This window comes from Rhinolophus sinicus, chromosome 8, assembly GCF_057876585.1.
Source record: "Rhinolophus sinicus isolate RSI-liver-muscle chromosome 8, RSI-T2T, whole genome shotgun sequence".
NCBI classification, from domain to species: Eukaryota; Metazoa; Chordata; class Mammalia; order Chiroptera; family Rhinolophidae; genus Rhinolophus; species Rhinolophus sinicus.
In genome coordinates this window covers 20367868-20381787 of record NC_142508.1, presented here as the reverse complement: position 1 = coordinate 20381787, position 13920 = coordinate 20367868, and positions in this window count along the sequence as shown.

Genomic DNA, 13920 nt, shown 5'->3' with positions numbered 1-13920 from the left:
CTGCAGTAAAATATAAATGAGGATGCGGTCATTGGAAAAGTGATTTAAAGGAGAGGGGCTTTAAAAGCAGGGTGGCCATTAGAGGTGGAAAAGGAATTGCCTTGGGATTTATTAGAAATCAGTGTCCTTTAAAGGGTAGTTTCAGTCACCCCAGGAAGGTCAGCAATCAAGTGCCAAGTCACAGATTCAGTCTGCTGTAATAAGGTTCCCCAAATTTCTGTTTCCAGAGCCTCGTTCCTCCATCTCAGCTATGCCCTCCTCAGTCATCAGTAAAGCCTCCTGCTGAGGGTCTGCACGCTGGTTGTTTTTGTGGCACCAGCTGGAAATCTTGTTTGTGTTGCCCTGTTTTTCCTGGCAGGAGACTCCAGACGCCGTGAACAGAAGGAACATGGGAACCTCTCTCTCAGCTTTGCATTAAAAGAAAGCCACCCAGATCATCCCCATAATCAACCAAGTTCAAACCCAATCACATAAGTTTCAACTTGAAATTTCACAGGCTGTACAATGTAATATCACAGAGCCTTAGTAAGTAGGGGACATCTAATCATCGAAGGCTTTTCCTGTGTCTCATTCTTGCACTTGAATTTATGATAAAAGAAAAACAGTTCCTGGAGGGAGACAGAGATTCTCACAAGGAACATAACATTTCTGATTTCCTTCATTTTTTTCTTAAATTCACTTCTCTGTTTTTTGTTTTGTTTTTAGTCATAGAATATACTGCTATTCTAGGTAATAATAAAAACCCAAACAAATGGCTATTTATTAAGTGCCTGCTGTACTCCAAGCACTATGCTAGGCATTTCACATTGGAGACTCAATACATCAAATTCTTACATAAATCTTACATGGCAGAAATTGCTAATAAAAGAAGAAATTGAAAATCAAGTTTGGAAAGGACTGTGATGACACTTCTGCATCAATTTTCCTTCGTATTATTTCCAATCTTTCACTAATAGAAGCCATGCTGCAATGAATATCCTGCATCTCCTTATAAACATATACCAGGGTTTTTAATACCTAGTCCTAGAATCACTGGTCATAGAGTATAACCAGCTTCAATTTATCAAGATATGGTTTATACTTTTAACCAATGGTAGCTATATTGGTACTCTCTACACCAATACATGGACCTAGGAACCAAAGGTGGGCATAGGAGCAATCTTGCTCACTTGGGAATCTTGCTTCCTATCCATTCTCCATAAGTTTACATTCTACTTGGGGCCTTTGTTCCCAGAAGAGGAATGTTTGTACCAGAAGATATAGTAAAGGTTTCACTAAACTAAAGTTACAGCTCCTGCCTGTCATTTTGGGCTCTTCATCACACCAGACAAACAGGAAAAGGAAGGAGCTGCCATCCTGGTGATCAACCTGGATAATCATGAGGAAGTATGGCTGCTGCTCATAAAAGGAACAAAAAGGCATATGTGGGTCTGGAACTCAACCTCTCTCTGGTGCTTCCCCTTCCAGTACTAACCATAAAGGGGCAATTGCAGTTACTAAGGCCTGACAAGAACACAGTAGCTGGGTTCTCAACCACTCAAGCAAGGAGGCCTGGGTTATACAATTTGGCCAAGGCTTAGGGGAATCTCGAGTGAATGGAAGAAAACGCAGATACCGTGTATCGGTGATGCCTTCAGCACCAACTGCAACCTTTCCCAATAAACCTGTTGTACATTTATTTTGAGCAATTGAAACTCAATGGCACCTTGGAGAAGTATTGACAGGACGGAGTAAACTGGATGTTAGGTCAAACGAATCAGAGTGGTGCCAGGAGATTGCATCAGGGCTCTGTGCAGCTCTGCTCTTTTGCTCTATGTGACTTCAGTATCTGTATCTGCACCTCCGTGGGTGTCACATAGCTGGCCTAGAGTGAGGAGGAGTTAACCGTCCCAGTAGCAGCTCTCAATCAGTGATTCCCTGGAATTTCTGTGCATGTTTCCCAGTTCCCCTGCCCCTTGGGTGGGATCATTCTAACACAGGTATTTTCCTGCAGATTTAATCTCCAGTTGTCCACCATAATAGCTGGCTAAACAATGCGTCGTATAAGGCCTACCTCCCACTTCTGAATCACTCTTCCTTTCTCCTACTAGTATTACTTAAACTATTGTACTTAAATTTTTGTCTCACATTCTACTTCTTAAAGAATTCAAACTAGGACACAGGGTGTCAGATATATATATATATATATATATATATATATATATATATATATATATATATGGAAGAAACTCCATTCCAACTCATGATAATCAAGGTCATATCTCCGTACAGGAGTGGGCCTACTATATACATATGCATCTAATTTATGTATGATGGGCCAACAGAATGCCATCATTGACTGTGAGTTCCATTTTTGGTTGTTATACCACTCAATTTTCTGTTTTTACTTTTTAAGTTTGATATGTTTAAGTTGATTTTTAGAATGAAACTAAAATATTGAGGTATCTTGTCGCTTCTATTCAACTGAGAAAAATGAGAACACTGATAATGCCAGCTGTGGGCAGGATGTGGGTCCATAGGAATATTCATGTGTTTCTGCCAAAGGTGAATACTGGTGCTGCCATTCTGCAGAATAGCCTGGCAGGGCTTAGTTACAACAAGCTTTCACCTACTTTGTGAGACGCAGCAATTCCACTCCTGTGTATTGCTGAGTAGATCCACAGGAAGACAGGTGTAAGAAAGCTCAGCCCGGTGCTCTTTTTGTTGGCGGAAAATTGCCACCAACACAGCATCTACCACGAGAGAAGTCAATGGGAAGAGATGTTGCTGCTCCCATGTAGTACATGCGTAGAAGCAACAGACTAATTATATATGCACACATGGCAACTTGGATCAATCTTAAAAATAGACTGCTAGATAAAGTAGAAATCACCACAAGACATATGACATAGTTCTTTCATGTGCATTCAAATATGCATACAAACACAATTTATCTACAAGAATACACCAACGACAAACACATTGAGAAGGAAGAAGAAACCGGAACGACTAAAAAGAAATCAAATGAACAAAACAAGAACTGTGCCTTGTGAGGACCAATGATAATATGTGCCAAGGACTGACAAATTAAAATTAACCCAACCCTTGGCATATAAAGAAAAAACAATGCTGTTAAGTATTTTGAGTATTTCTATAGGTTTGCTGCAGATGGAAGTTTGATACAAGCTTAGTGTAAGTGTTGGAAATATTCTATAACTCTTTTAATAATTTTCCTATTGGTAGCTATTAACTGGGTTCCAATTTTTTCCTACTACAAATAGTGCTGCTATGAGTAGCCTTCTGTGACCATGTCCAATACATAGGGATCTTCTGAGAGAAGCCATGAGAACGTTACAGGCACTGAGCCCTCCATCGATATAAAGTATTATTAATCCTATTGTTTTAGCACGTATTTCAATAAGATAAAGTTGTAGATAATGGAATTTCTTGCTGACAGGGAACACTTTTTAACTGTTTTATACACTGTTTTATTCCAAATGGGCCATATCAATTTAGTCACCCACTAAGGTACGCAAGAATATCACTTTCTACACTCTTGCTAAAATTAATATCTTTATTCTTTTTCACTGTTTTTCATCTCATTGGTGAATAAACCATTACCTTCTACCTGACATGTTCTTGGTTACAAGTGACTATGTGAAGCTTTTAAACTGTTATGAGATTCATTCAAAAACTGGCACGTTAACAGGATTGATCCTAATCAGTTTGAGACAAGAGTCTTCAATCAGCTTTTGTATTTATTTGGCTTATGAACTTTAAGAGGTTCAACGAGTGCTAAGCTTAGCATGGAGCAGCCCTACATACTGCCTTACAGATTCCGTCATTATTTTCTTTCTGGCCAGATGGGCTATTGGGAGATATACATAATCATGATTATATCAGAGTGTTGTTATTGTATTTCTTTTCCTAACGTTCATAAACATCATTTTGATTAAATCTCCAAGCTGCTAGAAGGGTAAATAAATTGACACAAAATTATTAGACATGGGATTACTTTATAACATTGCTTTTGCTTTTAAATTTTTTCAGGACATAAAATTTTAACCGAGTAATTCTAATCCAAATGCTTAAATTCTATTCTGAAACTTTAAAGAAATGTAAATGTTTATTATACCTTTATTTGACTAAAATGCTATTTCATGAGGATTTAGAAAATGTCAACCAATATAGCCAAAGGGACTCTTTATTAAGAAGATAATTTTGAACACAATCAAAGGATATGGAATCCTGGGGTAATTTATATGAGGGAAAGACACTAAAGGATGGAATGAGAAGGAAATTCCTGTCAAAATTAACTTTAGCCTATGGAAGTTTTTTCTATCTAGTTCCTAGAAAAGTTCCCCAAGAAAAACATTTTCTTTTTTTAAATTTAGTGTGATATATGTTAGGACAATTCTTCCTCTTCTAGCCCAGACATGTCCTCTATGCACAGAACCCCTGTTGATTCCATAGCAACTTCATCAGTATAGAAAGCCTGCAGATATGAGGAAAGAGGAGTGAAGTAAGAGTCAGAATATGTGTTATTTCATCAATCTTTGTTGCAATAAAGGAATCAGGTAGAGGAATTGCCAGATATTAGAACATTTATTTTACTACTCTATATTCTCAGCTCACAACTTTGGAAATTTGAAAAAAAGTATGACTTCAGGTTTTTGTATTTTTCAGTGTTAAATGAGATTATTAATTATTGCTTGCATAATCCTTGTAGTAAATGTGTCTATACTCCAAAGTTTAGGTTACATTTTGGGAAGGTCATTTGTCTGACTCATAACTGAGAAAACCAGGTACAACATATGAACAGCACAGAACCTTCACATTTGAAAACATGTTGGCCACAAAAATCCTTCCAAATGAAATTTTACTTTAATGCCCTTCTAGTGTTTCTCAGGCTATGCTTTATAAAGAATGCTACTTTATCAAACAGACTCATTTCTGGTTGTACAACTGGTACAGTCTTTACACAATTCTACAAGATTGATGTAGAACTGCTTTGGAGATAAGACTGTGAACACCGATTCTCATCAATACACCCTTTGCATGATTTCCCTCTGACATCCCCAGTGAAACAGAGCAGAGATCTTTTCTCCCATGACTCTTGGTATTAACAGTCTTTCCTGCTACCTGTTATGTATTTCCTTATTGGACAGAGCAGACAAGGCCAACATTCAAATGTGCACTTCTCTTTTTTCATTACAAAGCATATAGAGATTAAGACATTCTGATTATGAAAATCACAAAATAGTTCATTTATTAACTCCACATTGGCTGGTCCGAAATCATTTATTCATTCAACCAACGTTGAATGAATCTTGACCATGAATAAGTTACTGTACATTGTAGAAGGCTCACATGTAAACTAACTTCCCTTTCCTCAGTGTGTTCAGGTAGATACTTAATTGTTTGTGAGGAAACATAGAAAAGGACAAGTTCTATAGATATTTAGCAAGATTACACCATGGAAATACACAGAAGGAAGATAGTGTGCTGTAAATGAGAGCATCATGGAGTCCTTCAAAGAGCGGTCATGTACTTAGAGCTGTGAACGGTGGATAGTATTTCAACATGTGGATATGGGGTAAACCAATATTTAAATGCAAAAATTAAACATGAGAAGAAAGCTCAGAGTAGGACCATGTGGCGGGCATGTAGGTGGTATCTTGGGGCCAGGTCTTTGTGGGGAATAAAGTGAAGTAAGTGAAGGAAACTGATGGAAAGCAGTGAAGCCACGTCAGCTGAGACCAGATGGTATGCGCCTGGTATCGCCATGCCAGAGAGCTGGGGCTCCCCTTGGCCATTGCAGGTTTTAAGCAGAGATTAAGTGATCAAAATTGTGTTTTGCCTGGTGAACCTAACTGAGGTGCTCGGGCTGGATTGGAATAAGTACAGTCTGGAAATAGAAAGAGTATCTTCTCACCAGGGTTGGGGGATTTGGCAACGAGGATCTCAATTGAGGTAACGACACTGAAATGGAGAAGAGAGGCGACGTAGGGGGACGTCTCCACAGCTGGTAACTGGGTGTAGGCAATGGGAAGGGAAAAAGGACAAGGTGAGGCTCTTAACTGAAGAAAAGGACACAGCGGGGGCAGGGGGAGCTTTTAAAATAAAAGCTGAATATTTCATTTTAAGACATACTGGTTTTAGGTTTGGGGAATCAGCAAACTTTACTATCAGGTGTTAAATCAAAGGGAGAGCAAACATCAAGGTTGAGGGGAGTGCTAATGCACAGTGTTTTAGAGAGAGGAGGAACAAGGAAAGGTCCTGTAATTTAGTGACTAAGAAGTCACCGAGGAATCTCTATTTATGAAATATGTGAGCAAGAGAATAAGAATATTAATTTTTATACATGGGTGGAGAGATAAGAGATTTCCTCTATTTTCTTTTTCTACAATGACCATACATTACTAGTGTCACAAAGAAAACAATAAAATGTCAACAGTCTTTGGTGGCATTTAGGAGTGGGAACAGAAGCCATATGCAAACGGATGGCAAAAGCCAGTTGCAAAAGCTCTGATTGTTTAGGGTTGTGATTATTTTTTTCAGAACTCCATTCCTGCATCCAGAGGGAATTTTCCTGCCCACTTTCTTCCATTACAGCTTCCCGATCTGACTGAGATTCCATCATGTGGAGCTACTGATCACTCTTAGTACCAAGGCATCGAGGACTGTATCCTTAATGCTCTCACATGAAAAACAAACAAACAAAAAACCCGATCCTTATTTTCCACAGCTTCATCTCACCCCCATTGTTCTAGAGAGGGACCTGTAACTGACTTCCTCCCCAGGCAATTACAATGAAAACACCTAACTTGAATTGAGCAGTTACTGCTCAATGTGTATTTTAATAGTTGATTTACACGAATTATCTACGTGAATTCTCACCGTGACTCTATGACATCTCTGCTAATATTTTTCCTATTTAGGGAGTATAAATTACCCGTCCAAGGCAACACAGCCAGTTAATAGCAAGGAGTACATCACTCCAGTCATCTTATCTTTTCAACATTTTTAGAATAGAATTAAGCAATCTCTCTCCAAGAAACTATATGCTAAATAGTTCAGAGGCACAGGAAGTACACAAGAGTCTTCCCTAATTTACTAATAGAATTCCTTCTCTGTGATGGTTAGCAAAATGGAATTATGGGAAGTCAGGAGACCAGAATTCCATTGCTAAGTCTTTCAGGATGTATATAGGGAAAATTGCTTAACCTTCCAGGGTCATTGGGTTCTCTTGCCCAAAAATGGGTTAAAGTTTGACTAGCTACATAATAATGCTGTTTTGTAACTATTGAATAATATACCTCTGTGAAAGTTCTCCATAAACCATAAAATGCCCCCAAAACTATCCAGATTCTGTTGCAAACCTCCTTGCTCTTCTGCCCCCACCCCAGGTAGAAGAACCTCCCAAGTCTGTTCCTAGGAGCATCGCTCATATCTAATGAGGATATTCATAAAAGCCAGGGCTCTGACGCTTGTTCCCACTAAATAGGATTATACTTGTAAAATGCTCCTAAACCTTGGATAGAAGACAGATTATAGTATTAATGGCTTTACTTTTAGAATACTGCATTTCTAGTTGAATGCAAGGGTTGAAATGCTAAAAATCATGCCAGGAATTTATAATGTTTCTAGTAAATTTTTTAGGGGGCAGGGACAAAAATCAGCCTGTTCATTTTCAGCAACCTCCAAATTCCTCTACCTAGGCTCTCATTTATTCAACATATTGGAAAACCTACTGTGGGTCAGGCACCCATTGCTCAAAGAGGGAAGAAACTAATATTCAGCTTTGGCCTGAAAGGGAGAAAGGAGTTTGGGTGGGTAGCAAAACATGGACAGTGACTTGGGAGTAAAACAGAGCTTAGCGCATTTAAAGAACTGAAAATAAATCCGGAGAATTAGAGTGAGATCAATGGATTTTTCCAAAAATGACACTAGAGTGCTACCGAGGGAGACCAGGTAGCCCAGGCCCTTGTATTCTGTGTTAAAAATGTTGAACTTGATCCTGAAGTCAACGAGGAGTCATTGATGGATTTTAAACATAAAACAATTTTTATATTTTTCCAAGGTCTCTGGCTCATGTAGAGAATAGATTGGCTAGAAGGGATCAAGTGTGTCCTTGTTTCTCCTTCTTTCTCCTATTGCAGCCCTACTTTGTTTCAAATTAACTGTACTGTGATGTAATTTACATAAAATACAATATACCCCTTTCAAATGTACAGTTAAATGCGTTTAGAATTATGTCCACACTTGTGTAACTACCACCACAATCAAGATACAGACTATTTCCATCACCCCAAAAGTTTTGTCCTGCTCTGTAGTCCATCTCTTCCCTCTCCCCTAGTTCCCATACTCACTTCTAGCACTAGGAAACTCTGATGTGTCTTTTGTTACACTGATTAGCTTTAGCTTTTCTAGAACGCGATAAAAATAACACCTTAGGGTCAGCATTCTTTTGAATCAGGTTTCTACTCAGCATAACATTTTCGAGATTCATTCACATCACTGTATATATCACTACTACATTCCCTTTTAGTATGCATAGTATTTCATTTTATAGATATGTCACAATTTGTTTTTCGCAATCATGTGTCAATGGAAATTTAGGTTGTTTCCAGTTTTCAGCTATTAAAAAAATGCTGCTATAAATAATCACGTACAAGTATGTGTGTAGACATAAGATTTCATTTATCTTGCGTAAATACCTAAGAGTGGAATATCTGGGTCATATAGTAGGCGAATATATATTTAACTATATAAATAACTGCAAAACTATTTCCAAAAGTGGTTATCATATTTTACATTCCCATCAGCAGTATGAGAATTCCAATTGTTCCACATCTTTACCAACACTGGGTATTGTCAATCTTTCTAATTTTAGACATTCTAGTGGATGTATACTGGTATCTCCTCATGGTCTTAATTTGCATTTCCCTAATAACTAGTGATGGTGGGACACTTTTTATGTACTTCTTTATCATCAGATATCTTCTCTGGTAAATGTCTGTTAAAATTGTCTGCCTCTTTTCTGATTGGATCGTTTGTCTTATAAATGAGTTGTAAGAGTTCTGTACATATTCTCAAAGCAATTCCTCCGTGAGCTATATGTGTTGCAAATATTTTTTTCCCAATCTGTGGCTTGTCTTTTGACTTTATTAATGATGTCTCTCAAAGAATTGAAAGTTTTAAATTTTAACAAAATCAAGTAGCACTGTTCTAAACACTAGTTAAAAAGCAGAGATTTACACCACGTTGTACACCTGAAACTAATATAATATTGTATGTCAACTGTAATTGAAAAATGAATGTGAATTTAAGAAAGGCAGAGATTGATAAATGAATTAAAAAACAAGACCCTATATTCTGGCTAGAAAGACACACTTTAAATGTAAAGACACAGGTAGGCCAAAAACCATATAGATGGAAAAAGATACACATGCAAACAGGAAGCATACAAAGACTGGAGTGGATATTCTAATATGTGATAAAAAAGTTTTCAGGATCAATGGTGTTATTAAAGATAGAGAGGAACACTTCACATGATAAAAGGAACAATGTATCAGGAAGATAACAATTATATAAGTGTATGTGTGCCTATTTACAGACGTTTTAAATACACAAAGCAAAAATTTACATAATTAAAGGAAGACCTAGGCAATTCCAAGGTAATATAGTAAGAGATTTTAATAGTTATCTATTGACAATTGGTAGAACAACTAGACAATAAATCACTACATTGCTTAAATCTAATTAATTTGTATGGAACACTAGACTCAGTCACTAAAGAACATATATTATTTTAGGTTCACTTTGTACATTCATCAAATTAGATCATAACATATTTCAATATATTTAAGAGAATCAAAGCATATGAAGTCTATTCTCTGACCATAGCAGAAACAAATTAGGATTTAATCGAAGTCAGATACTTAGAAAAAACCTTGATATAACTCAAAATTAAACAAAACACACTTCTGAATAATTCTGAGGTCCATTAACATTCAACAATTTTTTGCTTCAAAGAAGTTTTTAACAAAGGACAAATGCTAAAACCTTCCTCAACTTTTTCACAGAGCTATTGTGAGGAATAAGGGGAATGAGGGAATAGAGATAAGATTGCTCTATTTGGAGGTTGTACAAATACAATATTCTCTAGAAAAAAAGACTTTGAAGCCTTCTCTGAATAATAGAGAAAGACTTGTGTTATCTTTTGTAGTCAAAGAGGATAGTCAAAGAGGACAATCGTGACCACCTTTGCCACCAACCCTTCTGGTTTCATGACATAGAACAATCTATGTCATGATTTATGGCTTCTTTCCAAATTCCATCACCACTACCACATACTCCCTTGAACCTATCGTGTATGTGATAGTATTCTTCTTGAGAAAACTTCATTACATTATGTTCTTAAGTGGAAGCTGGAGAACTAAGGCAATTGGCGGTGGCCTTCGAGGCTTCTCCTAGTGCAATTCTCTCTCCTGTGTCTTTGTATTTTTTTCTATTTCTTCCTGTTTTCGTTTCTCTTGTGCTGTTTCTCTTTCCTCCCCCTTTCCCTCTAATTATCTCTTCCTTATGTCTCCATTGTGTCTCACTTATCAAAACTAACCCCATGATGAAATTCAGAACTAAAGATGATTCTCTTAGTTTACTGGAAAAAAAATTATTTTTTTTCTTCTTCTTTTTTTGTGTTTTTACTTTAAAGAGAAGTTTGGTCTTGATGCTGTGGCCCACAGTAATTAAGTAACTTTAATCTGATGTAAGTCAGCTCCTTTGACCTTATGTTACTATAAGACCGGGTCTTATAATATAATATAATATAATATAATATAATATAATATAATATAATATAATACCATGTCTTATATTAATTTTTGCTCCAAAAGATGCATTAGAGCTGATTATCTGACTAGGTCTTATTTTCAGGGAAACACAATAGATGTCTAATGTTGGGCAAATTAGTTAACTAGACTCAATATCAATGTTTCCATCAAGAAAATTGCTGTTTTATTGGTGAAAGAAGCCATTTACAGACCTATTTATTTACAAAGTAAATAAAAGTCTCAAAATATTATCTGGTTACATTCCAGTCATCAGAAACATTCGTCCAGGCTGTAATTAGTGTTGAGGACAGAAGAACTGTTCTCATCCCACGTGTACATTTTCAGAGATGCATGAGAGAAGGCAATGATGACAATGAAGAAATAATGGCAGAAAACTTCCCTAACCTGGTGAAGGAAATAGACATACGAGTACAGGAAGTACAGAGAGTCCCAAACAAGATGAACCCAAAAAGGCCAACACTAAGACAAATCATAATTAAAATGCCAAAGGTCAAAGACAAAGAAAGAATCTTAAAAGCAACAAGAGAAAAGCAGTTAGTTCTTATGAAGGAGCTCCCATAAGACTGTCAGCTGATTTCTCAATAGCAACTTTGCATGCCAGAAGGGATTGGCAAGAAATATTCAAAGCGATGAAAAAAGAGTACCTACAACCAAGATTACTCTACCCAACAAAGTGTCATTTAGAATTGCAGGACCTATAAAGAGCTTCTCGGACAGGAAAAAGTTAGAGGAAGTCATACTAAGTATGGCTTGGGACATCTAGACACATAGTAAGCTTGTCTCAATCAGTAAATTTTATGTGGCCTTGAATAAAATACCTAAACCTCTGTTTCTTCCTTCTTGAAATAATAAAGGAATAATAACACCATTCCAATCTATTTTTTAGGGACATAATGCTGATGAATAAAGGTATCTAAATTCTTTGTGTACTTGAAGGTTGTATAACAGTGGTCATATATAATTATTGCCCTGCTAGAGAGCAATGTTAATCTTTTAAAAATTAAGTGAGAAAATTTTACATTGCTCTTATAGCAAAATCTTTGGTGTGTGTGTAGTCAATAATATTATTTCCCTTCCACTGTCCATTGTCCTTTTTCAGGAGCAAAATATGCATTCAGACAGAAAATATCCATGTCAGAAAATGTGGAGAGTAGTTAAAAGTAAATTAGCAGCCTTCTTCATGAATATTAAAAATAGTCAGTATGAAAGCACACTTCCATTTGTGCTCATTTCTCTTATTGTAAAAGTCATCTGTGATTTTGACTCATGGAGGATGAGTCCTAAAGAATCTATTTTACTGCACAGCATAATCAGGTTGCAAAGAAATAACCAATGAGTAACTATAAAGCTTTTGCTACTATCAGCATTAATAAGAGAAAAATCTGATTTTCAAATCACAGTAGCCTAGTCTGATTTTTAAATAATGATTTCCTAATCTCAGAAAATAAGCAAGCTGTCCTCTCTCTCTATCTCTCGATAGGGAGGCATGGAGGAACATTAGATATGTAGATAGATGATAGATAGATAGATAGATGATAGATAGATAGATAGATAGATAGATAGATAGATAATAGACAGATAAATTTTCCTTCTTGTCCTACCCATCATAATAGCCAAAGGTGATCTACAGCCAAGTTTCTAATGACTAAACAATAAGAGAAAGAGATTATTGATGCCTGACAGAATCCTGTTGTGTTGTTTCTCTTGGGCCCTACTATATCTCTACTGCATGAAAATGAAATATTAGATCTGAGTGTAGTATTTCCATTTGGAAGTAGGGCACCAGCTGTCTTCTTAAATTTCCATGCCACTTAATCTTGCTCTAAGCTTGGTTAGCTTTCAATTTTCAAAGAAGGCAACAACAGCTATGCAGGGTCATATTTTCACCAAGGTCTCTGAGTTAATGAAGTACACAAAGTATGCTAATTAGGAAAGCAGCTAAATTAATTCCTTGAGGCAGGTGCAAATACATGGCTCTTTGAGCCACTTTTTGGTGCAGTGAAAGAAGTGACCTGTGAGTTGGAGGAGCTAATATTGGAAGGCAAGAGTTTGAGCTTCTCAGCATTGTTGAGAGATTACCCCTCAATTAGCTTTCCTGATGCTAACATTGAATTTACTACCTCACAGGTCCAAATCCATCTGCACAAGCCCCCAAAGATGCTTAGAGCCAAACCCCTAAGATGGTCAACTAGAGACCACTCATATCAAAAGTATCTGCTGTACCCGTCATTTAAGTAAATGCACAAAATAAGCTTGCAAAAGATATAACATTGATATGTCCATTCTAATCACCACTAAGATTTTTCATAGGCTGACGGGTATATTTGTCAAAATTTCCAAGTCCTTCATGCCTATGTTAGATCACAGGGAGGAAGAAAAAAGATATTTAGGTATTCAAATACGCTTTGTACCAGTCCTTTAAAAAAGTCACGTAATTTTGTCAGAACACGATGTCCTGGTGTCTTAGAGTTGAGGACCCTCCCCTGAAAATAATTTCTCATTTGACACCGTAATATATGCTTAACAGAGAAATGGCTTATTCATATTAAATCACTGAATTAACCCTATACTCCATCACCATGCACAGAAAAATACATGGAAAAAAAAAACAAAAATACATGGAAAACAATAAGTAATTCTACTCAAACTATAAACAATAGCCCAACCTCCTTATTTTGCAGAGAACACTGGAGGCATGAACATGAGCGCACGTGTGTGTGTGTGTGTGTGTGTGTGTGTGTGTGTAGTGTCCTTGGGCACACTACAGGTTAATTTCAACATTGGAACAACAACATGCTCCATATTTTAAAACAGGAAATTCCATTATACGTTAATACAGAGCTCTGTATTATATACTGTACCCTCTTGCAAACTGATATATTTTTATCAAGTATGTAATGAACTAATAGTTCTCAAATGTGTATTGGAGGTAGGATGAGGGACACGATTTGAGGCTTATAAAATTGATAGTCCCTACCTCCATACCTACTAAATACACACCCACAAACACACACATGTATTTCCACAAATACATAGCAGAGGGAGGGAGGAAGGAAGGGAACAAGAGAAACTACTACCATAGAAA